Source organism: Hemicordylus capensis, chromosome 4 (genome assembly GCF_027244095.1).
Source record: "Hemicordylus capensis ecotype Gifberg chromosome 4, rHemCap1.1.pri, whole genome shotgun sequence".
NCBI classification, from domain to species: domain Eukaryota; kingdom Metazoa; phylum Chordata; class Lepidosauria; order Squamata; family Cordylidae; genus Hemicordylus; species Hemicordylus capensis.
Window position 1 is genome coordinate 131165082 of NC_069660.1, and position 25416 is coordinate 131190497.

A 25416-nucleotide genomic window follows, 5' to 3' on the forward strand; every position below is an offset into this window, starting at 1 on the left:
AATTGAAGGACTAAAATGGCTTTTTACCAGATTCTTAGTTTTTGGAATTCTAGGGCTCTCCATGGCTTCCCTTTGGCCATGGCAGACTCTAGAGGACACTAAGGGGGGTGGGAGTTGATGATTTACACCACTTTCTTGTAGTGACTATCCTATATAATAAAAGGCTAAGTGAGTGGCCGTGGCTTTGGAATGTTGGGGATCTGCGTCCCTGCCTCCCTGGGCTGTTCTGGGCCTGCGCGAAGCCTCTTCTTCGCCCAGAAGAGCGAAGCGCAGGCCCAGAAGAGCCCAAGGGACACAGGACTGCAGACACCAGTGTCCCACAGCCACGGGCGGCCATTAGCCGGTGTGTGGCGGCGGGGGAAAGTGGCCGAGGCGGCGGCAGAGCCGCCGCCTCGGCCATGAGCTGCGGCACGGCGAGAGGAGGCCGAGGCAACCAGAAGCGGCCGCCCTGAAAAAGGCGAGGGCAATGGCGGCGGGGGAAGACCGAGACGGGGGACAGGGAAGCTGGGCGAGGTGGCGGCGAAGCCGCCAACGAGGCCCCCGCCCGCTCACAGCCGTCGCCCCCGCCTGCTCACCCTCCCTCCCAGCTGCCCAAAATCACCTTCCCCGCTCCCCCCCAAAAAAGATTAAGGGCCAAAATGGCCCATGAGAAGGTCGCCGCCCCCGCCTATCGCCCTCCCGCCCACCCAGCTGCCGAAGACCACCTTACCCGCTCCAGCCCGAGGGAAAAGAGAGGAGCTCACGAGCAGAGCTCCTCTCTGTGCTAAGTCACTGCTCAAACTGCCGCTATGGACGCAAAGGACGCCTATTGCATCCATTGCGACAGTATGGGCAGCAGCTTAACACAGAGAGTAGCTCTGTTCCCGAGTTCCTCTCTTCTCCTTCGGGCTGGAGCGGGTAAGGTGGGCTCCGGCAGCTGGGTGCGCGGGAGGGCGATAGGCGGGGGCGGCCACCTTCTCATGGGCCATTTTGGCCGTTATTCATCCACACAACCCCCCCCCCCCAAAGTATAAGCAAAATAAGGAAGAACAAAAACAGAGACAACAACAACAAAAAAAAAGAGAGAGGGGACAAGGGGGAAAAAAAGAGACAGAAAGAGAGAGAGAGAGACAGAAAAGACGGGATAGAAAGCTAGCGCCCGTTATCATAACGGGCTTAAAAATACTAGTGTGCTATAATTATGTTGGAAACCCTGCTATCCCCTGTGCTGTAAGGACATGGACCTCACATGCTTGCTCTCTGGTCATTTCCTTACGTGCTTCCCTGACTCATTTCCTAACGTGCTTCCCTGACATCTCACTGTTTCACCCAGGGCCTCTACCTGCAAGTCTGCACCTTTCCCCCAACTTACTGGTTCCTTTTGTGTAAAGACATTAAGCTAGCCCAAGCTTTACCTGCTAATTTTCTAGACACCTTATCTTGGGATATCTTTTAACTAATGTGACTGTACATGACTTATCATTGCCATCACTTTCCATGAGCTGATACTCCATTAATCGCCAGAAGCACCTGGTTCCACAGTGCAAGGCTGTTATTGATACTTTATTTGGGATGGAGATGGGTTAAGACAATGTTGCTTGCCGTAAGTTGTATGATGTTTATATGTACACCTTGCTGCTAGGTGTAAAACTTTTTATCTATATCAAATCAGGCCAGATATGGGTGGTTAAGGATATGTGTGTTGATTTATGGAATTATACTAATTATGCTTGTAGCTCTAGGATGTTGTATGCAATGTATCTAGTTTATTGCCATGTGTACAGCTCATTTAGCACCTTCAATTTCTATAAAATCTATCCTTAATGCATCACAAGTACTTAAGGCATCCCAAAACCACATATGTCCAAAATCCTTTAGCCACACGAAACACAGAACTATATTTCCAAGGCAAAGAAGATAATTCTAGTTACAGCATGTATTTTCTTTTTATTGATAGTCACATGTTGCTGCTTACAATGCATTCCAGCTTTAATCCAAATGTTTATGAGAACCTTTAAACCTCTCCATAATGTAAGACCCAAATATACAGCTGTACCTTTACAAGCCTTAATAAGGACATCCTGAAGATTCAGGATAATCCAATTTCAGGGGGGAATTGATGTGTTTAGAAAACAAAAGAAACACAATTTTTGCCTAGAAAACCTCATTCTAACTTAAATTAACCTGACCTAGCTCAGGGACATCATTGCCTCTCATGATTAATGTCATCATCATCATCATCATCATCATTAATTCGATTTGTATACCGCCCTTCCAAAAATGGCTCAGGGCGGTTTACACAGAGAAATAATAAATAAATAAGATGGCTCCCTGTTTCCAAAGTGCTCACATTCTAAAAAACACAAGATAACACCAGCCACAGTCACTGGAGGTACTGTGCTGGGGGTGGATATGGCCAGTTACTCTCCCCTTGCTAAAAAAAGAGAATCACCACGGTAAAAGGTGCCTCTTTGCCCAGTTAGCAGGGGATTATCTCTCTCCAGCTAAATTTTATCTATAAAACTTGTTAGTACAGCTAAGATTCCCACTGCTTCCCAGGCTAGAAAACAGGATCTAACCAAATAAGGAGTAATCACCCAATGAACAATGAATCAGTCTTTCGCATGTGTACTAGATACTTAGACCACCATACTGTGTCTAGGGTGTCAGCACCTTTTTAGATTGTCTGTATAAATATAAGGTGCACTTGTAACCAAACTGTAATTGGTTTGAGAGCATGAGCCTACTGATTACCTATTGCTATCTGCAGAAGCAGTAAAGAATCAATTAATGATTCCCAACCTTGTGTCTGACTGATTGGTTAAGCGGACCCAGGAACAAGCCCCATACACATCAATAACATGGGGACGACAAAAGGGGAGACCACTCATTTTCAATGAAGGCAAGGGGCAATATCCTCCAAATGAAGACTGAATGATGGTCAGAGTGGAGGATCAATTCCAAAACTTTTTGTAACTTTCTATTTCTCTGTGTCAACATCATCAGGAGAAGGCATAATTTCCTAAATGCCTTCCTGGAAGCGGTGATGGGCTGGATGAGTGATAACAAACTGAGACTGAATCCAGAAAAGAGGGAGGGGTCTTATTGTGCAGGGTTAGAACTTGGAAGACAATTTTGATCTTTATACATAGTCCAGAAACTGCAGTTGGTATGGAATGCGGAAGCCAGGCTGGTCTCTGGATTATCTCGGAGAGACTATATTACTCCTGTGTTGAAAGAGCTACACTGGCTGCCAATAAGTTTCCAGGCAAAATACAAGGTGCTGGTTATAACCTATAAGCCATACACAGCTTAGGCCCTGGGTATTTAAGATAACGTCTTCTTCACCATGACCCCCACCACCCATTGAGATCATCTGGAGAGGTTAATCTACAGTTGCCACTGGCTTGTCTGGTGGCTACTCGGGGGTGGGCCTTCTCCGTTGTTTCCCCGAGGCTTTATTTCTGGGTAAAATTTCTGGGGCTTATTTCTGAGTAAAAATGTATAGTATTGGGACCAAGGACCCCATGCTCGGAAGTTCCAAAGAAGGAACCTCAAGGAAATCCTAAAAACCATTCCCACCCAGCACCAAGAAACCATCATTCTAGACTGCTCTTGAACATGGACTACTCTCCACCACCCCCATGCACGAAATGCTTCATGCACATCACCAGTTTCTAGACAGGAGGAAAAGAGAAAGACACTAATCAGTCTCATTAAAACATGCCACAACTTTATTAAAAGCGGAAGAAGAGCCAAGGCCAGAAGAGCTCATATCCGCTCTTCAGGGCTCAACTGCAGGCAGAAAACAGGCCCTGGGAAGGGCGGGGAGGGGGGCTGCTGCTCCTGGCCTGTGTGTCCTGAGTGAAGGAAGGAGAAAAAGAAGAAGATATAAGGGCTCCTATAGGTTTCCATCCCTTAAAAGAGTTGGGGTTTCAAGAATAGGGGGGCTTTAGGGGGCTCATAAGCAGAGTATGAGTCACTCTGTATGGTTAAAAAAATGCAATTCAGAGGGTTAAGGCCTACTATTTCAGTCAGATTGGCTTAAGGCCTACCACTGTTTTGCTGATAACACACCATCCTGAAGGAAATTAAATCAAGCAGGAGAACTGTGAGATTAATGGGGAATTTCTGGAAAGAGAATCTGTAGTTTTGGACATGGTTGTTTTTTATTGATCACTAGTGTTCTGAAGCCCGTTATAATAACGGGCGCTAGCCTTTTCCTCTCCCCTTTACTGTTTTTTTTTTTTTTTTTTAAATGCAGCCTCCGCCGCTGCCTCTGAAGTCCCACCCTCCCTCCCTCCCAGCTTCCAAAACCACCTTACCCTGTCCCATTACAGTTGAGCAAAGAAAGTCCAAAATTGAGGAGGGAGAGGGGAGCTCTCAAGCAGTGCTCCTCCCTCTGCAAAGGCTCTGCCCGAACTGGCGCTTGGGACTGAAAGGACGCCTCTTGCGTCCTTTCGGCCCCAAGCGCCAGTTCGGGCAGAGCCTTTGAAGAGGGAGGAGCACTGCTTGAGAGCTCCCCTCTCCCTCCTAAATTTAGGACTTTCTTTGTTCAACTGTAATGGGACAGGGTAAGGTGGTTTTGGAAGCTGGGAGGGAGGGAGGGTGGGATTTCGGAGGCAGCGGCGGAGGCTGTATTTTTGCTTTTCTGTTTACTTCGGCCTTCGCTCGGCCCCCGGTCCCAGCCTCCGTCTCCCTGCGGCGGTCTGGGCCTCCGCCGCCATTCCCCCTCCCGCCACCCACCGCGGCCCGTGTCTCCGGCCGGGGCGGCCACCCAGGGCTCCGGCGGGCCCGCCACCCACCGCCGCGGCGGCCCGCGGCTCCAGCGGGCCCGCCACCCGCCGCCGTCCGCAGCTCTGGCCAGGTCCTCCGCTCCCTGGGGCCTCTCCCTTGTCGCCGCGGGTGTCCTCTGGGCAAGGCGGCGGCGGCCAGTGTTCGCCGGCGCCGCTCACCCTGCTTTTTCGGGGCGGCCGCTTCTGGCCGCCCAAGATGGCCACCGGGTGCCGGCCGTCGTGTCTCCCTTGCCCTGTTCTGCGCCTGCGCTTTGCGCAGGCGCAGAACAGGCCAGGGAGGCACGAACACACGCCTTGGTGTCCGTCCACGGACGGACACCAAGGCTTTTATTAGAGAGGATTGCATTTGTTATTTTTTAATTATCATTGTTTGTGGGGGGGGTTTAAGAAAAAAATGAAGTACAGATTTAAAGTGAACACAAATTATCTGCTTCTTGTTGTGTCCTTATTCACTGCTGAATAATCATGAGGTGGGATCACACTGTCACTATTACTGAATCCACTTGTTTCATCTAGTGTGTATTTTGGGGATTGAAAGGAACCTATAAAGAAGGAAAATCAAGGAAGCATTATTTATAGAGGAATTGAGACCTGACATTAATGCTCGGGAGGCGCTGGCCAATGCCATAAAGTTTATTAGCTCGGAGAAGAATCAGGTGATTCCCCCTTTTCTCCCCCTCCACCCCCGGCTCATAATCTCTCCGCCAGTCATGGAACAGAATGCTATCACGTCTAAGGAATTTAACAGCTGGGGAACAGAGGAGGTTTTCATCTGTGCTCATTTGTTTTGTTTAACTGAGGGTGGTATGTTACACCGGAACGTCTTATGTTTTTATGTTTACCAACTTTTAGTTTTTCTTCTTTGCGCAATAAAAGGTCTTTACTTGTGTTTTTTTCAGGCGGGAAGGAATGCAACTTTATCTTAGTTGAAGGTTTAACAAGGTTTTGGGTGTTCAACACCAGGGAGTTCTACCTTGTGGTTTGGGTAAAGTGTCCAGACCTATTAGACCTATAGTGTCTAATCAGATTTTCCTTTTTAAAAGGCCAGGAAATTCAGCAATCCAAAAACCTTTAGTTTAAGATGAGATTTAAGCTGCTTTGCATTTTTATTTGTGCTCTAAAAAGAATGGAAATTGCAAGTTAAGGTGCCTGTCTTAACTTCTGTGCCATATATATGAGGACAGCGTTAGAAATGAGGCTCCATACACCCACACTTTGCTTTGATCTTTCAGTTAAACATTGGGCTGTGGAGGGATGCTTCCAGGCAGATATTTAACAGGTGCAGCTTCCCCAATCACTTCCTAGAGATCCCCCTGATGAATTTCTGCCTGATGCATCTATGGTCAATGCAAAGTGTGGGAGGCATGAATGGACCCTCATATCTTAAGCCATCATCCTATGCCAGCCTGTACAAACATTTTACAGCTTATATTGCACGGAAGGTAAGATGTGCACCTTAACTTGCAATTGCTATTCTTTTTAAGAGCATGAGTACAAATGTAAATCATCTTAATTCTCACCTTAAACCGAAAGCTTTTAGATTACTGAATTTTAAGCACTTAGTGGTCCCATAAGGATAAAATACAACTAGAAAAGAAAAGGGTAACCAAAATGGTCAGGTAGTTCGACTCTACAAGGAAAGGCTCAATCATTTGGGGGCTTTTTAGTGTAGGAGAAAAGACAACTAATGGGGGACTTGATATAAGTTTATAAAATTATTTGTAGAGAAAAGTGGATAGAGATAATTGTGTTCTCCTCTCATAATACTAGGAGCCCTATTCAAATATTATGTTAGATGTGTACAGGTGTCTGTACATATGTATATACATGTTTTTATTTGAATGACTGTACATGTTTTCACTTTTAAAGTGAACCTATGTATAGGCCTCTTCAAATATAGGGTATGGATAGAAAGTGTGCTACTGCACATGTTGCATTTAACATAATGCCTGAATACTTGTGTGCATATACATATCTGTGCATGTGTACACTGTACACAAATTGTACATGTATTGAATATAATTTATAAATAGAGCTAGACTGTATTGTGTTGGCTATCACATGTGAATAGAGCTAGGGTTATCCAACTGAACTGACAAGAAGTGGATTCAGGACAGATAATAGAAAGCACTTCTTCACAAAATGCATTGCAAATGCAAAATGTAAAATTGTTCTTAAGTTTTTGTATATGTTTTTAACTGGTTTTATGTTATTGTAAACCACCCAGAGACGAAAGTTTGGGGCGGTGTACAAACTAGATAGATAGATAGATAGATAGATAGATAGATAGATAGATAGCGAGCGTATGGAATTTGCTGCCACAGGATGACAGCCACTAGCTTTGATGGCTTTAAAGGGGGATTAGCCATATTTATATGGGATTGGTCTATCAGTGGCTGTTAATCATGATACCTATATGGAGCTTCCATGCTCAGGTCCAGAATGCTACTGAATACCAGCTATTGGGGAACAACAACTGAAGAGGTTTGCTGCCTTCTACCCTGACTGTGGACCCCCTTAGAGACATGTGGTTAGTCACTCTTGGAAGCAAGATGCCTGACTAGATGGTCCTTGGATCTGATACAATAGGGTTTTCCTTATGTCTGTTCTTAGACCTACTTGCAATGAGAGGGAATACAACTAAGGTCAGTCTGGCATCTATAAGTGCTTAACTTTAGCTGATTCATGCCATTTCTTTTCACTGAATTGATTCATCTGGTGAAAAGAAACTGTTATATATAAATTAAGTGAGCACCACAAAAAGAAAAGGAAAGGCGAATTAATTCTGTTGTTGTTGGCACCATTACATACTGTGGAAAGCCCAACTTTTAGATGTGAGAATGATGATGTGTCTTTAGTTAACAATGCTTTGTCTAAAATTGAATCTTCTGTCTACATCCTGTTTTCAAACCAACTTGGCTTGCATACTTGCTCAAATGTAAACTTCTTAGTTTTTTCAAAGGGAAATACATAATTAGTTGCATTACCAGAGTGCTCCATCCTTTGGCCTCATGCTGAGGGAGTAGGTCTTTGTCCCACCCCCCTGCCCGACAGCTTCAGGAAGCTCCCCGACCATTCGGGGCTTGCTGCAGGGGTGGGGTTGGTGGGCCTAGAGCTAGGTGAGTGACCGGGTAGCTGGCTTGAGGCCATCTGGGGGACTTCAGCCAGGGGTTGTTTGGGGCACACGGGGATCTGCAGCTCCTGGGGTGCCTGGAGGTGGACATTGCTTGGTCCTTTGGCTTTGCAAGCGGGTGGCAGGGGTTTTGGCATCCTGAGATCCTTTGTTTGTTGCCCCCACCCACCCCTTCGTTTTTCCTCTGTTTTTTTCCTGGGCAAGTCTTTTGTCTGTTGTGGGTCTGCCGGGCCATAGAGAAAGTCCCTGCTTTCTCTTTTGAGGCAAAGGTGCTGGGGGTGTTTCTTTCTGGGCAATGTGTGTTGGGACCCCGGATTTTAGCGGCTGCTTTATATAATTCTATCATGACCCCAAAGAAAGCTAAAGGGAAGACAGGAGGGCACCTCATAAGACATCCAAGAAGGCTGGCCTGTCAATCTTCATCGTCAGAAGATGAGGTCGATATGGCCCAGATTAGGGTGCTCATTCAGAGGATGGAAACCCTGGAACATGCAAAGAATGCACCACCAGAGAAGGAGGCTGGCCCATTGGGGATGCCATCTAAACATAGAAAATGTACTACGGGGGCTGCGAGAGGGGAATTGCTGAAATCTTTGTCCAACAGGTTGGCATCCCTGGAAAAAGATAAGGATGACCCCACATTGGCGCCTGTGAAGCCCGCTGGTCCTGATCAACACCCACTAGTGGTGCCGATGGCCGTTGGGCCTCCTGTTCCATCATTTGCACCGCCTGAGCCATTGGAGCCTTCACCAGTTGAGCAGCCCACACCAACACCATCAGGGTAAGGCAGGCACATTGAAGGATGGTACTGGCCAGTGACCTATGTATCCATGGCTGATACCTCCTTCGGGGGGATGGGACTGCAACCCCTTCGGGCCTGCGCCATCACATCTGTGGGCTGCTACAGCTTTGCCAGGCCTGCCAGCGGAAACACCTTCATCATAAGGGGTGGCAGAGCAGGTTTGTTGCTCCTCAAGGTGGCACAGTGCCCACCACGGGGCCTGATGGGGGTTACCCCATGGGGTGGTACCCTCCCCTCAACATTCGCCTTATCGGGCCCTGGGCCTCCCACTGGGTGACCACCTTTTGCCAAACACAAAGGACAAGATATTGAAAAGAGACTACGTAGATATTTTTTACCTCTGAACCAGAGGTAAAACACAAGGAAGGTGAGGCACCCAAACGGAAGCCAGTAGAAAGGGCATGGAATAACTGGTTGTCTGGCTTTAGCATTTGCATGGGGATTGTACTTAAAGCACAGCCCACCAGGGGCCCGGCCTTGGTGAAATACATGAACATAACCCACCGGGCTGACATAGACTTCGCGGGAATGTCTTGGGCATGTTATGATGAAAATTTCCACATGAGGGCTGAGTTAGACCCTGCCCTCCCATGGGATGCCCCTCCTTAAAGAGCTGTGGCTCCTTATGTCCCCATTGTGCTCCATGGATGGTGAACGGGTGAATAGTAGCACCTTCCTATTCCTCTGCCAGTCACTCTAATACTGGCCAAACTTGGGTTCAACCCCACCTGGTATGTTGGGAGTTTAACCGGGGGGGGTGAGTGGGTGCTGCATCAGGTCTCCCTGTAGGTTCCACCACGCATGTGGTTTCTGCGGTGCCAAGCACCCCAGCTCCGCCTGTAAAAGGGCTAAGGACTGGAATGTAGGATTCAGGAATTGCCCTAACAATCAGAAGAGAGGCAATCCCCCCTCCCCATCTCTGGGAAAAGGGGCCCAGCCCAATTAATTTGGAAGTGTTATGTCAGCTTTTAGCTGACTACCCGGACCACCAGGCGGCAAGTTATCTAAGGTGCGGGTTTCAGAATGGCTTTAGGATCCCGACATCGTCTTGTCGGTTGGCCTTTGTTGAGCGCAACTTATGGTCCATGGTGGGGATGGAAAATGTAGTGCTTAGGAAAATAGGCAAGGAGGTTGCAGCCAGTAGGGTCCTGGGCCCCTTTGATGTCCCCCCCTCTCCCTAATCTGCAAATATTACCTTTGGGGGTGGTCCCCAAGAAGACTGCTGGCAAATTTCACCGAATTCACCACCTTTCTTATCCTAAGGGATCTTTGGTTAATGATGGGACCCCAAACATCTCTGTTCAGTGCAATATACCTCCTTCGATGCAGCGGTTGGGATGGTAAGAGGTTGAGGTCCTGGGGCCCTCTTAGTAAAGTGTGACATCGAGTTTGCCTCCTGTCTCTTTCCTGTACATCCTGCTGATTTTGACCTGCTGGGTTTTTCCTTTGCGGGTAAGTTTTATTTTGACAGGGCACTCCCTATGGGCTGCTCTATCTCCTGTGCAGCCTTCAAGGCATTTAGCACATTTCTGGAGAGGGCTTTCAGGAAGAGGGCAGGCTGCTTGTCCACTGCACTCTTTCTTGATGATTTTCTTTTTGCTGGTCCGGGGGCTTCTTCGACTTGCAATCATCTGCTGGAGAGTTTTGTAAACCTGACTGGGTTGCTGGGCATGCCACTGGCCAAGGGTAAGACCAAGGGGCCTGCTATGTGATTGGCCTTTTAAAGGATTGAGCTGAAAACCTTGGCTGGTTTCAGCCGTCTTCCACAGGAGAAGCTGGTAGTGACGAGGGGATTAATTAGGTCTGGGGGATCAGTTAGGAAGACCACCCTGAGGGAGTGTCAAGTAGTTATTGGCCACCTTAACTTTGCCTGTAGGGCTGTCGGGCTGTGGCTCCTGGTTGGGCCTTTTTGAGGTGCCTGTGTGATGCTGTCTCTGGGGTTAAGTTGCTGCATCATAGGATCTGGGTCACAGAAGGCATGAGGACAGACCTGGCCATTTGGGATTAGTTTCTGAGGGACTTCAATGGGGTGTCATTCTGGAGGGCCGAGCAGCTGCTGGAAGCTGAGCTCCAGGTACATTCTGATGCTGCTGGAGGCCTTGGCTTCAGGGTTTATTTTAGGGGCAAGTGGTGCTCTGCCCAGTGGCCCTTAAGGTGGGCAGATGAAGGGGTCATGTGGGATCTCATGTTCCTGGAGCTTTCCCCCATCGTTGTGGCTGTGCACCTGTGGGCAGAGGATTTTCATGACTCCACTGTCTATTTTTGGTGTGACAATCAGGCTGTGGTGCAGGTTGTGAACTCTCGGACTTCGCGTTTGCCCAGAGTGATGGGGCTACTACAAGCTTTTGTCCTCAGATGCCTGCAGTTTCTCTTCCTTGCACAGCATATCTCAAGGCTCCAGAATGTCTCTTTCTTGCGCAGCATGTCCCGGGGCTCCAGAAGGGCATCGCTGATGCCCTCTCTCATTTCCAGGTAGCCAGGTTCAGGAAGTTAGCTCAAGAAGCGAGTGTGGATCTGGAGATAATGCCTCTGTGGAGGCTTGACGAATAGAAGCCTGTTGGGCCATTGAGGCATCTCTGGCTTCCAGCACGAGGGTTAGCTGCTCCTGTAAGGTAGCCTCTTTTCATGCATTCAGGCAGAGAGAAAGCCTTTTAGACAGTTGGCCTATTCCTCCCGACCACCTTATGCACTTCTTGGTGCTCTTGCATGCCTCTGGGCGAGCAGATTCCACCCTGGCTGGTTATCTGGCTGTGTTATCTTTCGAAGCTCAGGCTAGGGGGCTACAGGACTCCACTGGGGACTTGAGGGTGAGGAGTATGCTCAAGGGTTGGATTAGGGAGCAGTGCAGGCCCCAGACTAGAGGCATCCTATGACTGGAGCTTTTAGTGGCCCTTCTTTTGCAGCTCCAACCTCTGTGCAATTCTCAATGGGAGGTAGCACTCTTTTGGGCAGCAGCAATGTTAGCCTTCTTTGGGGCTTTTTGGCCTAGTGAGGTGCTTCCCCATAGCAGCTGGGCCCTGAGGGATAGGTGCTTGCAGTATGCTGAGCTCTCCTTTGAGGGAGCGGGAGTGCAATTGTGCTTGAGGCATTCCAAGACTGACCAGAAGGGCAAGGGGCAGTTGATTGAGCTGGCAGCTGCAGGGAGTGAGGCCTTACGTCTGGTCAGGGTGTTACGGCAGTTACCCCTGCTAACTGGGCAAAGAGGCACCTTTTACTATGGTGATTCTCTTTATTTAGAAGGGGGAGAGCAACTGGCCCTATCCACCCCCAGCACAGTACTTCCAGTGACTGTTGCTGGTGTCTATCTTATGTTTCATTTTAGAATGTGAGCCCTTTGGGGACAGGGATCCATCTTATTTATTTATTATTTCTCTGTGTAAACTGCCCTGAGCTATTTTTGGAAGGGTGGTATAGAAATCGAAATAATAATAATAATAATGATGATGATGATGATGATGTGGCGCTTCAGCCTGTCACCGCTGGGTGCTTATTCATGCATGTGGACAGCACGCTCCTAATACAATATCAGCTGTGGGTGATGTTGTGTAAAGCACTTGTTAGAGTAGGTGAACCAGCCCACTTGTTTAGCCTTCACTCCTTCCATATTGGTGCTGTGACAGGCTGGGCTTTGAGGATGCCAAAATTAAACATATTGGGCATTGGAGGTCCAAGGTTTTCCTGCATTTTGTGCACTGAGTTCAGTTATATGTTTGCCTGCTGTTTGCTGGGTGTTCACCATTGTTGTTCTTTTGGCAGGTGCAGGTGGAGCAGCAGCTTCTGTGCGTGTTGTCATCTGCAGCCACTCTTGGGTCTTCTGGGCTTTCAAGCGAGCCAGCACCTCACAAGTTGGTACCCAACTCGGTTTGGGGAAGCATGCCAGTGTGCACTGGCTGGGATTGGAATTTGGGGGATGCTGTGGAGCCAGTTGCTTCCTGCATTGTGAGATTATTTAGCTGCTAGTACCGCCCACTAAAGTTCTAGTTATGCATTTGAGTGAAAATGGTCTGGGGAAGAGAACTGGGTTCTTGCTGATCCAACAAGCCACCTCCAATTTTGCCACCATCAGTTGCTGGATTCTGGGGGTAATTATAGTCTGGGCCGATTGGAATGGGGTTCAGAATTTGCGAGGAATTGAAAGGGCCCAACAAAAGGTCAATGGGGCCATGGGGCAGCACGCCGTGGCACGAGGCAGTGCGTTTATCCTGCAACCGGGTATCGTGCATTCTTTGCCTCATCTGTTTCGTCATGATGGGGTACATCTGTCCACGGCTGGGTGTGATATCTATCTGGCTAATCTTCGGATGCAGCTTGTTGTGGTTTTGGAGGGCTGTGGGGCAGGAAGGTCAAGCTAGGCTGACCTTCCTTGTTGGCAGGTACAGTGTGGGCTGGGTGGAGATCTAGTTGGGTTAGTCAGTGAGCACCCTTGGGCAGTTAAAACGAGTAGATTGGTCAATCGGTCCTTAGAGGCTTTGCGGCTAAGGGATTTGATTTGCCACGAAACTTGTTTCAGGGCTTCACAAACCTTAAGGACTCCATAGCTTGGTGTGTGTGTGTGTGTGTGTGTGTGTGTGTGTGTGTGTGTGTGTTATAGCCCTAGAAGTTAACCTGACCCCTTTGGGGTTGGCAATGGAGGGGAGGAAGCGGATTTAACCTGCTTCTATCCTGAGTCAGGGTGTGTTGTCCATTTAAGGCACAAGGAAGGACATTTAGGTCTGAAACCGGCCTTTGATAGGCCCACACTATAGGGGGGTGGAGTTTGATCCACACACAGTTCACTTATTTGATTTATTAATAAAGTTGTGGCCCTTTCATCCAACATAACTGTCTCTGTGTCTTCTTGAGACTGGATGTGGGGACAATTTCTTGTGCATAAGACAAATGGAGGTAGTTGGTCACCTCAGTTTTTTTGGAGGTGCCTGCTGCTCCTCCTCCCCTGCTCTGCTCACTGACTTTGAAAAGGAGGAAGAAGAAGAAGGAACAGAAGAAGAGGAGAGTAGTGCAGAGATGTTCTAGCCTAGTGTTCTTCATTATAAGACCTGGGAGACAGTGGAGATCCCATTAACCATAGGTGTGGCTCCCTAATTGTTTGTTAAGCTGGATACTCCACAAAGTCTGCTTGGCACTGTTCAGAGGCAACTGTTCCCACTGTGCAATGCTTCCCTTTGCCCAGAGCCAATGAGGCTCCATTAAGGGAAATGGAACTCTCTCAAGCTTCAGCACCTGGGTTGCCACAGGAGTGTTACAGGTATAGGCCAGGTTCAGACGTAACATGAAACTGGAGGTCCGTTCACCTCTGGTTTTGCTAACTGAACATCCAAATGTGGCAAACTGCTGTTAAAGCAAAAAAATTTCCGTCCCCAAACTCCATTTGTTACCTTTGGTTCTCTCTAAGTTTTGTTGTCCCAACCTCTGGCTTGACAGGGCCAACCTTACATCTGAATGCTGGCACCACTGTTAGCCTTGTCCCAAACTGGAGTTGAGGGAGGAAGCACCTCCCTCACTCCAGCTGCTATTGGTTGCGTGAGCTGTCCTTCAGGAAAGCAGGAAGCCAGCACAGTCAGCTCCCACAAGTGGGGGGAGGGCGTGGAACCCTGGGTCCATTGGACCTGTAGTTCTGTGTTACATCTGAACCTGGCCATAGAAAGCATGCAAATATTGAGTTATGCTATTATGTACTAGTCTTTTATAGCACTAGCCAAGGCAAGGGTGCCTGAATGTGTAAGCAGGAATCTTCTAATCGAGTCTTAAAGGCAATCCATGTGCCAAAGATTAATTGGAGGTGCCCTGCTCTTTGGCTGTCCAATCCTACAAATGGAGCTGGCTCAGTCTTTGTGATTCCTGGGCTTTGCAGGATGAAGGCTTTATGCTTACTGGAACACATTCCTATTGTTAGAGCCACAAATCTTTTCACCTAGCAATTATCTTTCCATATTACACAACTTTCAACCATTTGTCTCCTGGACATTCTTCTCCATTTTGAACTACAAACCTTCTGCAAGCACTAACTTCCAAGTGTAAGTCATCTGCATGCCTTGGAAGTAAAACAAAGCTTTATAAAGTTGTAGAAATTGTACTCATTTTGAGTGGACACTTACTGGGGTCCCAGGATGCTCTGGACAACCCTGTCTTTGAAGGTGTGCATGTTGGGAAATATAGTCTTTCGCAGGGCTTTTTTTATAGCGCTCTATGGGAAAGCACTGGGAAGGACTACACTTCCTAGTGCTCCATGGACACCTTCCAAGATGGTGATGGAGCTTGACAGGGCTCTGTTCCTCTTAAAGCCCCCTGGGAAGGAAAAGATGGAGGCCTGGGGCATGCAAGACCTTAACATTTCGGCCTTTGCATCCCCAGACTCCTCCTAAAAGGGGGTTTTCATTGCCACCACCTGGTTTATTTTTAGAGGTAGGCCAGGAACCTGAAGCCACAGCCTGGACTTCCTAGGGTCAACAACAGATGATCCAGTGTGTTAATACAGGAATTCCCCTTTCAGCCAAAAAAGGGGGAAAGCTAGGTATACTGCTTTGAGAACATTTTTATTGGAAAGTAGACTATAAACATATCCTTAATGAATAAGATTATTCAATCCTCCTTTTATTCTAGACACTTTTGTACCACCCAAAAGGATACTCAAAACCGTTTTTGTTCTAATTTCTACTGGAACTGCCACCTGTATCGAAAGTGCAGCTTTTCTTGTCACTGCAGCACCTTGCAGCTGCAAAATTTCCCTTCTCTACAAGTCTACTGTTTTCCAACCAAAAAAAGTTCTCAAGGCATTTTACATAGAAATAACAACAACGATATGATGATTCCCTGTCCCCAAAGGGCTCACAATCATGAAACACAACAGAGACACCAGCAACAGCCACTAGCAAGAGCCACTATACTAGAGCTTGGAGCAGGACATTTGTTCTCCCCCTGCTAAATATAAGAGAACTACTGCTTTTAAAAGAGTCTTTCTCCTTAGCAGGGGTCATAGCTGACTTTACACATGAACCCAGTACTCCCTGGTCCAACACTTTAGCCTCCACACCACACAGGTTCCCAGGCCTTTACTGTTCACATTTGTCCCATGTTATCCTTTTGTCTCCCTTTCTTCCTGTCCCTCCTTCACAATGTAAATGGTGAGTTCCTTAGCATAAAGACCTGTTTTCTTTCAACAACAACAACAACAAACAACAACAACAATAATAATAAAAAACAAAGGCATGACAAGGTAGCAGGAATGATACACTGGAACGTCTGCAAAAAATACAAGCTACCTGTAGCCAAAAACTGGTGGGACCATAACATTGAAAAAGTTGTCGAAAATGAAGATGCAAAAATATTATGGGACTTCCAACTACAAACAGACAAACATCTGCCACACAATACACCAGATATAAGTCGAGAAGAAAGAAAAACAAGTCAGAATAATCGACATAGCAATACCAGGGGAAAGCAGAATAGAAGAAAAAGAAATAGAAAAAACAACAAAATACAAGATCTACAAATCAAAATTGAAAGGCTGTGGCAGAAGAAGACCAAAATAATCCCAGTAGTAATTGGCACCCTAGGTGCAATTCCAAAACACCTTGAAGAGCACCTCAACACCATAGGGGCCACAGAGATCACCATCAGACAACTACAAAATGCAACTTTACTGGGAACAGCCTATATTTTGCGACAATGTCTATAATAATAGTAACAACAACAATATTGATAACAGAATTCTGGCATCCCAGGTCCTTGGGAAGGACTCGATGTCTGGATAAAACAAACCAGTCAATAACACCTGTCTGACTGTGTAAACAACAACAACAACAATAAAAAATACATTGTTCTGTAAAGCTCTGTATTTATGAATATTAAAATAATTGTGCATGATAGTATTCTAGCTGTCTATGCATGAGTGTATTTACTTTCCTCATCCAAAACCAGAGGTTTTTAAGCTCTTTGAACTTGCAGACGCCCTCAAATATTACTCCCTCAAATATTACTCAAGTATCACTCATACCCCCTCAAGTATTACTCATGGACCCCTACCTGATTTATAGATTTTCATAGGGTAAAAATGAGAGAGAAAAAATAAGTACTCAAAACAGTTATTTTCAAGAACTTTTTCAAAGCAGTTATTTTCAAAAAGTTATTTTCAAGAACTTTAATCAGTCATTCTTTATTACAGTCTTAGACCAGCATAAAGTAAAAAAGGTGATTACATAAAAGAACAAATAGTAAAAGCCTGTGGATGAATGACTAAACACAAGATACCAACCTCTTTAAAGGCTATAAGAGACCAAAAATAGAAGTAAAATTCAAAATAAAACTATGGTTATAAAAGAGTAAATATTAAAAGCCTGTGGATGGATAACAACACAAGCATATACTAAAAAGCTATTTAAAAAATCAAGCGTAAAAATAAAATTAAGAGCATCATAGAAAGAGGCATAAAAGCATTATAAAGTCCTATAAGAGGCATTTTTTAAAGTTATTAAAAGGAATATACAATTATACAGGGGCAACTATAGTCATTATAGGTTTTAGGACAGGGTAACAAACCAGAACACTGTAACGTTGTAGAGCAGTAGGAGTGCAGGCAGGGCTGCTATGAATTGCTCTGAGGCAGCAAGCAGAGGGCATGGTGAGATTAGTCCATAAAGTCAGTTGCTGGACAGGAGGATGGCAACCGCTGGATTTTAATTGCTGCCGCGCAGAACCTGGCAACTCGGTAGGCAGAGGCGCTCTAACCCCCGGATCTTGGGGCCCCGGTTCATGGCCTTCAAGGTCCGGGGGGGCCCTCCAAATGTCAGGGGAAACTCCTAGAGCCACCCCGCAACTGCCCACCGTGGCGAAACTAGTTGGTGTTTGTTTTTTAAATCAAAGCTGCCTCGCGGCTGAGGGGTAGTTGCAGGGGGAGGGGGTAAGCCGAGCAGTCGACTTCCTCCTCCCCCCTGGCACCAGCGCCAGTGGCAGTGGGAGCAACCACTGGGCATGTCCTCTCAGCCCAGTGGCTGTAGTGAACTGCGAGGTGAGCCTGCACAGTTCAGAGGAAGATCGTCGCAAGCCTGTGATGCCACAGGCTTGCGACAATCCTCCTTTGAACTGTGCAGGCACACCTCGCAGTTCACTACAGCTGGTGGGCCAAGAGGACATGACCAGCAGTTGCTCCCCCGCCATTGCTGTTGCCGCTGCCAGGGGAGGAGGAGATCGACTGCTCGGCTACACACACACACACCCGGCAACCACCCTTTGGCTGCACAGCAGCTTTGGTTGAAAAAATAACCAAACTATGTAGGTTTGCCACAGGAGGCCCCCAAAAGTAGGTTTCGGGGGCCTGCAGGGGCCCCTCGGTGAAGGGCTGGTCCGGGTGTCAAAATCACCTAGGTGCGTCCGTCAGTAGATTATGTCGGAGTTGGAGTCAGAAAGCAGTAGGGAGGTGTAAAATTGGTCTGTATGATCTGGATACTTACGTAATAGTTGTAGAATGAGGGTGGAGCAGACATCCTTGTAAAACGAGCACCAAAGGAGGACATGCTCAGTTGTTTCTATTTGCCAAGAGTCACAAGGGTAATATCGCTCTGGAAATGGAATCTTCCTGTAACGTCCCTCATGCACTTTATTCTGGCTCACCAGGAATGCATCAATGCGTCAAAGGTTTCCCATGGACCTTCTCCATGGACCCCAGGTTAAGAACCCCTGTCCTAAACAGTTACACCCCTGCAGGCAAGAGAGGTACTGTAAAAAAGCTGAGAGGGGCAGGAACTACTGAGTTTAGGGGATCTGGAACCAGGGCTGGCCCTAGGTTAAATAGCACCCTGGTCTTTGGTGTCCCCCATAGTAACTGATGGAAGTTCATTTTTGCAGTTGGTTTCCAATCAATCTGTAGAACTTTGAATAAAAGGTGAAGGACACTGCTTTTTCTTCTTCCTAGCTGACTGCAGACAGTACACTCAACAAACAGTGAGTCACCAGGCTCAGGCTGGCATCCATTTCAAGTGTGTGCTGTGGGCAACTACCTGGTTTGCCCACCCTTGAGGCTGGCCCTGTCTGGAACCTTTTATCAGAGAGACAGATCCTCCCCAAGAAGAAGCAAGTGCTCAAAGCAGAGTGAAGTCCAATTGTGACATAATAGACCAATCATCCCCCAGAACTATCCCCATTTGCATGTTTGGACTGTTGTGATATGAGCAGACAATAGACTGGTCTTCCCCTTTGTGTTTTCCAGTGTGCTAATGATTTCATGAGCAGTTATTTGAACTTGATATTCAGCTAAACCTGCTATATTGCTGCTCATACAGGTGGCCTGTTCTTTCAGGCATAGCTAAGGGAGGGGGGGCGTGTTCTCCCCTCTCCCTGGTGGCCCCTTGGAGTGAGGATGAGCAGAAGGAGAGGCCTCCATTTCAAATTCACTTTGACCATCAACTCAGCAGATGGTCTAAGGATAAGATGCTCATCTCAGTCCTTCCACTAGCAATCTAAGGATTATAATACAGGCCAGGGGTGTAGCTAGGAGAGAGGGGGCCTGTGTTCGCCCTTCTCCCCAGTGGCCCCCTCAGAGTGAGACAAATAATGAAGAAAATAGGGAGGAGTGGAGCTGGTGGGGCCCTCAGGAGCTGGGGCCCCCAGGTTCTCTGAACCCATCCATTCAATTATAGCTACACCCCTGCATTCTTCTGAGCAATGTAACATCTGAAATGAGGGGATGGGAGCACATAGAAGATTGCAGAAGCTACTTCTGTGATGAGGGGAAAAATCTTTTGCAGAGGCGTATCTAGGGAAAATAGTGCCTAGGGCAAGCACTGAAATTGCGCCCCCCTGTCGAAGCATCTGACACCCATCTTTCAGATAACTTTACCATAATACCAGCTGAAAAATACAAGTCAGGCTCGTTAATCTTTTAATCTTTCAAAAACTATTTAGCAGTAGACGTAGCCAGACCAAAAAATGCTGGAAAACTACAAATTTCAGTATGCTGGGGCTCATGAAATACCCAAATACTATGTGGAGGTGTACTTGGAAAATTAAATAGAAGTGTCTGTCTAATTCTCTGTTATGCATTGTAGCATCACCATTACATAAGTTTCAAAAATCAATGGAGAATTTGACTTTTCCCAGATACTCTGAAAATAATTAAAGGATATGCAGAGTAAACTGTCACTGCTTGGAATATATTCTAGTATTTCAGAAAGACAGTTAAAATGAAAGAGAGCAAGAAACTCCCACTGGGCCTTAATATTAAGGATTTCACACTGATTCAAAGACAAACTCACCATTAACAGCCATAATAGCAAGACATCACATTTAACTCTCTTATCACAAGAAGCAAAGTAAGAGCAAATGAATATAATCCTAGGTCATAAGCGTCAGCTCAGTATTCACAAGCCCTGATTCTCTGTACATAGTGCCAATCTGAATATGTGTACAGTGTCTTATATTATATTAATTTTTTTAATTTTTTTAACCTGTATTCCCTTTGGGGGGGCTTCCTAAAGGCTGTGGGGGTGGTTACAAAGGTTCCCCCTCCCACCACTGGCCTCTAGGGCCTTGCAGGTACAATTTGAGCATGTGCGGTGGCCATTTTAAAAAATAATCTTTTTTTTTAATGGCCACTGAAAACAAAATGGCCACCGCGCATGCTTAAATGGCCTCTGCAATGCCTGGCTTGACCTAGGGCCTCACAGAGGCCATTTGAGCATGCACGGTGACCATTTTGTTTTCGGCAGCCATTTTAATTAATTTTTTTTTTTTTACAAAATGGCGCCCCCTTCAAGTGGCGCCCAGGGCACGTGCCCTGCCTGCCCTACTCTAGATACGTCCCTGAGTTAATGATATCCATGCTGTATTCTTCCATATATCTCTATTTCAGAAAAGTTGCCAACAGGGTGGAAGAAGTCTACCTGCCTGGCTACTGGGCCTTTACAGAGATCTGATATGCAGAAATCAGAGGGTAATATTTTTCAGGGCATCTAAAGATTATCACTAATTGCTGCAGCTCAAACTGCTACAAAAGGAACAACTACAAGGGGTAGTTCAAAATCTGGCAACTTGTAACTTTGGCTATTAATTTATACACATATAAACAAACAAGTCCTCTATGAAAATGTATCCTCAGAAGCAGCAGCTCTAACAAATTGGCATATCAAAGCATGAAGATGAAAGCTGCTTCCAAATTAGCCCTTTTGTTTGGAATTGACAGCATTTGTTCTCTGTTATCAGGCAGAATCCAGATGACATTATTGCCAAATTGTTGCATTCCGGAGTTTCCGTGCTGTTGATGCACCTAGTGTGAATGCGCTGATGGCGCCATGGCTGGTAATGCCCTGTCAGTCTGCATTGCTTGTGCTGCATGTCTTGGCTGCACTGCCATTACCATGTTCCACTTTGGTTTTTTTTAAAAATATATATATACAGTATTTCCCCCTTTTATTGCAAGATTACAGTGCATAAACATGATCAAGGATTATAATAACACATGTGAATATAACTAGGGGAAAAGAAGAAAAAAGAAAAAGCCCTTAATTTTTATTTTTTAATTAAACAATATACTTTCTTTCTTGTATGATTATGCTAATTCAAATAATTTTCACAAGGAATCGGCAAACAATGGAATTGATTTAGCTACAAAGAGGATACAACTAAATAAATGGCTGATTTCACTAATGCCAAGGGACAGGAGGGAGCTAGCTCAAGAAATTACTAATTGAAGTGTTGATTTCTTTCTGTTATGTCAATGGACAGAAGCAGCAGGAGCTATTAAACCACACCAAACAGGGAGGTCTTTGCTGAGTGAAGACTGCAATCCTACAGACGCTTTCTAGAATTAAAGAGGAGTAAACATACTTATGATCTTGTCTATGCAGATGGACGCTACAGGATTTTTGTGGGGAATATAATAACACTGTGTAAAGGGCAGAGTAGAACCACAGTTTTAAATCTGCTTCCAGCTGATTGTGGAAGAGCAGTGCCAAAGGGATGGGGGAAACAGCAGCTATTGAATTTCTGCTGGTTATGCAGTTCTTAAAGGTACAGGACCCTTGCTACAAAAGAAGACAACTCAAGAGGGTGAAAGGTAACCCAAACACAGCTGAGAACAGGAAAAGGATGTTTTGACCAGCATTACTTACCATGTCTTTGGCTACATTTCCATACACTTTCCCTCCGTTTGGTGGACAGCTTAGTAATAATATAGTATTGGACAGTGGGCATCTTAATGACTGATATCAAAACTCGGACCCTTGCATCAGTTCTCACATTTTTCAAACTAGGCACTTCTTTGTAGATCTACAAACATTAAAGTTCTGGTTCATTAATTTTAAAATATTTTAATATTTTTAAATTATTATCAATACGCCCAGTGGCTGCCATGCTTGTCTGTTTCTTGGGCTTGCAGACCCAAACAGAGCTGCTCTTGACTTGTGTTACTGATGAGGTAGGAGCTTGCATGGACCCCTACCCGCTCCCCAGATGGTCATGTGAACGAGTCTACTGTCTGAATAGAGGTGGTTCATATATGCCATGAATATTGATGAGAGCTAAGAACGTGTAGATAGTGTGGCTTAAAAATTCTAATAAAACAGATATCAAAAGTAAGGCATTGGGCTGTTGGTTTTGCTGAGTGCTGTGAGCCATGGTTACAACGGTTGAGCAAGCTAAGAATCTGACCATGTTAGAACTGAAATTAAGAGGCTTTCCCCCTAACCATTTTGTCCACTTCGGTGTTCTCAGCAGCAGGACTAGTTCCATCAAACCACCCATGACAGATTTTTAAAAGAGGTGTTCGCTTGGAAATCAACATTGAGCCAAAGAGGGCCGACTCCCACATAACTTTGCATAGGATGACAGCCCGGAGCACTCAGCAATCTCCCTTAGTGGACTGCTCAGTTGTCTAAGGGTTTTTGTTACTGGTGCTTTTATCTAAGCTGTGTATTTTTAGAAGGTAGGCACTCCTCTGCGTGCATGGCTAATGCTTTAATGTAAAGAAAACACTCAAGTGCACGCAGTTAATAGCCTGATAATATAGGCAGCTAAATCTTGCAGACAAGTCAAGTAAATTGCAACGTGAATGGCTGTGACTGACTTTTCCTTTCAAGAGGCTTGTTTGGCTGAGCATCAAAGCCAAGCAGTCCTTGTCTTCTGATATCTACATATTGGAGGCAAAATGTTTTGCATGGCTGTGTCACTGTCTATCATGGTGCAGGGTACTCTTCAGAGATAAGAGGTAACTTGCAAAAAAATGCGATGTGTGTGTGTGAAACTGCTGGCAGATATTATTTAGCTGGTGCTGAATAAACTGAATGAACATCTTATTTATTTATTTTTTATTTATTAAAACATTTTTATACCGTCCAAAACTTACGTCTCTGGATGGTTTACAACATCTTGATTTTGCAGACTGGCACATTTCTTCCCCCAAAGGGCTCTCTTTTGGTAGTGGGGGCATTCTCAGTGTTGGTATGTTTCTTGTTTCTAAATTGCACTTTGAGTGGCTTAACACTAAGCATACTAGTTTACCTGATTATTTGATTTTGGCTTGACTTCTAGCCTGATGGAAGAGGCCTCCTCTTACCCGGATCTGTAGGTGCCAGTCCATATTCCCATGTGTGAGGGGGAGATTTCAGTAGAGATCAAGAAAGAGTCCGCAGGGTTCAGAAGCTAGTTCTTGGATAAACTGAAGGTTATGTTGGGGGAAATACATTAGGCCTGTTCACAAGACAACTTGGGGTTGGGTTGGAAAGCTCCTACCCTATTAAGGGAAATTCTTTTACAAGGAGAAATTATTTATAAATAATGTCCGTTTGGGTCAGCAAACCCAGGAAACACACTATTAAGTCAGAGCCAGCATCCAGTGGTGAAATCAGGAGCTGATCATTCTCCAGGGCTTCCATACCTTCCCAGAATGCTTTGCACTGCCAGGCCTAATGACATCAGCCTCTGACCATGAAGGAGCAGGAGGTGGACCCAACACTGCTGAAACAGCTAGGGATGTGCCCAAAACATGGGCACTTTATTTGAAAGGGGAACAGGAACTTCAAGAAAAAGGAGAGCAGGTCCTTACCTGTTCTCCACTGCCCCATGAAGCTCCCTGATGGGGCAGTGGAGAGCAGGTTCTTAAAGTTCCAGTCCCATTTCCAAAAAAGTGCTTGATCCATGGTTCAGGCACATCCCTAGAAGCTGCTCCAGCTACAAGATCATAGTGTCATGTCATCTTTGCAGAGTGGCACATCCATGGATGGCAGCTCCTGAAGCCACAGCTCTATATTGTTTCCAGGCCTGCTGGGTCCTAGTGGCTGCTAGAAGAGGTTGATGGATCCACATGAGCAGAAAAGCAAGTTAGGAGAGTCTCCTCCTACCTTGGTTAAGAGCAGGGTACAAAGGCTGGCTTTGAGCAACCTGGGTTGGAGGAATGTGCATGGGTTTTCACAATCCTGAAAAACAGGGTAATCCAAACATGATTTTAATAGTTGTGTGAATAAGCCTAACGTCTGACATCCTACCACTGCATGTGTGTTTCTAACTTCTCTGTGCAAGTCCCCACACTTCCAAATACAGGTGCTCTTGCACAAGAGCACAAATACTTTCAGAGCTTTCCTCACACTCCAAAAGTGCTCTATTAGAGCAGGAACACACTGCTGACCCTCAGTAATCACACTTTTGCACAAGGGCATTCATGCTTTGGAACAGAGATGGGCTATTGCTGCATGCGCACTGATGTTAGAAACATGCATGCAGTGGTAGTCAGGATTTCAACCAGTAAGGCTAGTCACACAACCAGGTGGGCATGGGGGAAGGCAGGGATTAACCTATCTTCCCCTCATATGACAATGGCTGAATTCTTTGGGGCACCCACCACTGGGTGACCAAACCATCTGTGCTGCTGCCGGCAGCACAGATAATTGGAGGCTGGGACTTGTTTTCCCAGCCTCCAGGAATCCCATAATGCACTACACAATGAGCACAGTGCATTGGGGGATTCCCCTGACTCTGTATATGCTTGGGCTGCATGCTATCCTAGCATACACATGACCCCAGCACCAGGGTTAAAGGTGCACTCACACCTTTAAACCCTGGCTAAAGGCCGGGGTAAAAATTTGGGCTACCCGCAAGGGCAATGCTATGCTCAGACCCGATCCCAGTGGTGTACATGGGCAGCCATCCACAGGCTGGGCAGCCCGAGCCTGGGTTTGGGTGCTCATGTGTACAGCCTCAGTATGTTTTAACATTATTTGCAATCATGCTCTTATTTTATATTTCACAATAAATGTAGCAGTTGGGGCTGTCAGCCAGCTAAAGCAATCTTAGTTGATTAAGACTTGAATTTTAGTTGAATAATCAGTAATTAAATCTGCATATTTCTTATTTTTTTTCAGATGATGCCTGCTATCATCTCAGAAGGAGCATCCCCTCCCATGTGTGAGAGAAGGGGGAATCAAATCTCTCTCTTAACATTGTGCTTATAAACCACAGTGTTTGTATTAAAAATAATGGCCCACTTGCTATGCATTGGGAAATTGACTAGAGGTTGACTACAGCCTTAGTAGCTGTAGTATCAATACATGGCCCAGTTTCAGTGATACAAAGATATGTATCCATTTGGATAAAGATATTTATCTATAGCTGGTACAGAGAGTCATTTTCTCTTTCAGATATGACATAGAACATGGACTGAAACAGGCAGGATGTCCAAACAAAACAGATGGCAAAGCTATTTTATTTATATAGTACCAACCAAT

The 25416-nt window shown here is 46.0% G+C and overlaps 1 protein-coding gene and 1 long non-coding RNA gene across 3 annotated transcripts in view; one reads left to right on the forward strand and one right to left on the reverse strand.

Moving 5' to 3' along the window:
• VCAM1 (vascular cell adhesion molecule 1) overlaps positions 1-4425 on the reverse strand; it is a 19294-nt gene extending 14869 nt beyond the window's left edge. For both annotated transcript variants that reach the window (XM_053251108.1, XM_053251107.1), the window contains exon 1: positions 4305-4425. The gene's annotated coding sequence lies outside the window, so the exon portion shown is untranslated. The remainder of the gene's footprint in view (positions 1-4304) is intronic.
• LOC128325384 (uncharacterized) lies at positions 4424-25416 on the forward strand. Its single transcript, XR_008307410.1, has 4 exons — positions 4424-4553; positions 8513-8689; positions 12467-12555; positions 25054-25416. It is a non-coding gene; the product is annotated as an uncharacterized LOC128325384 (long non-coding RNA).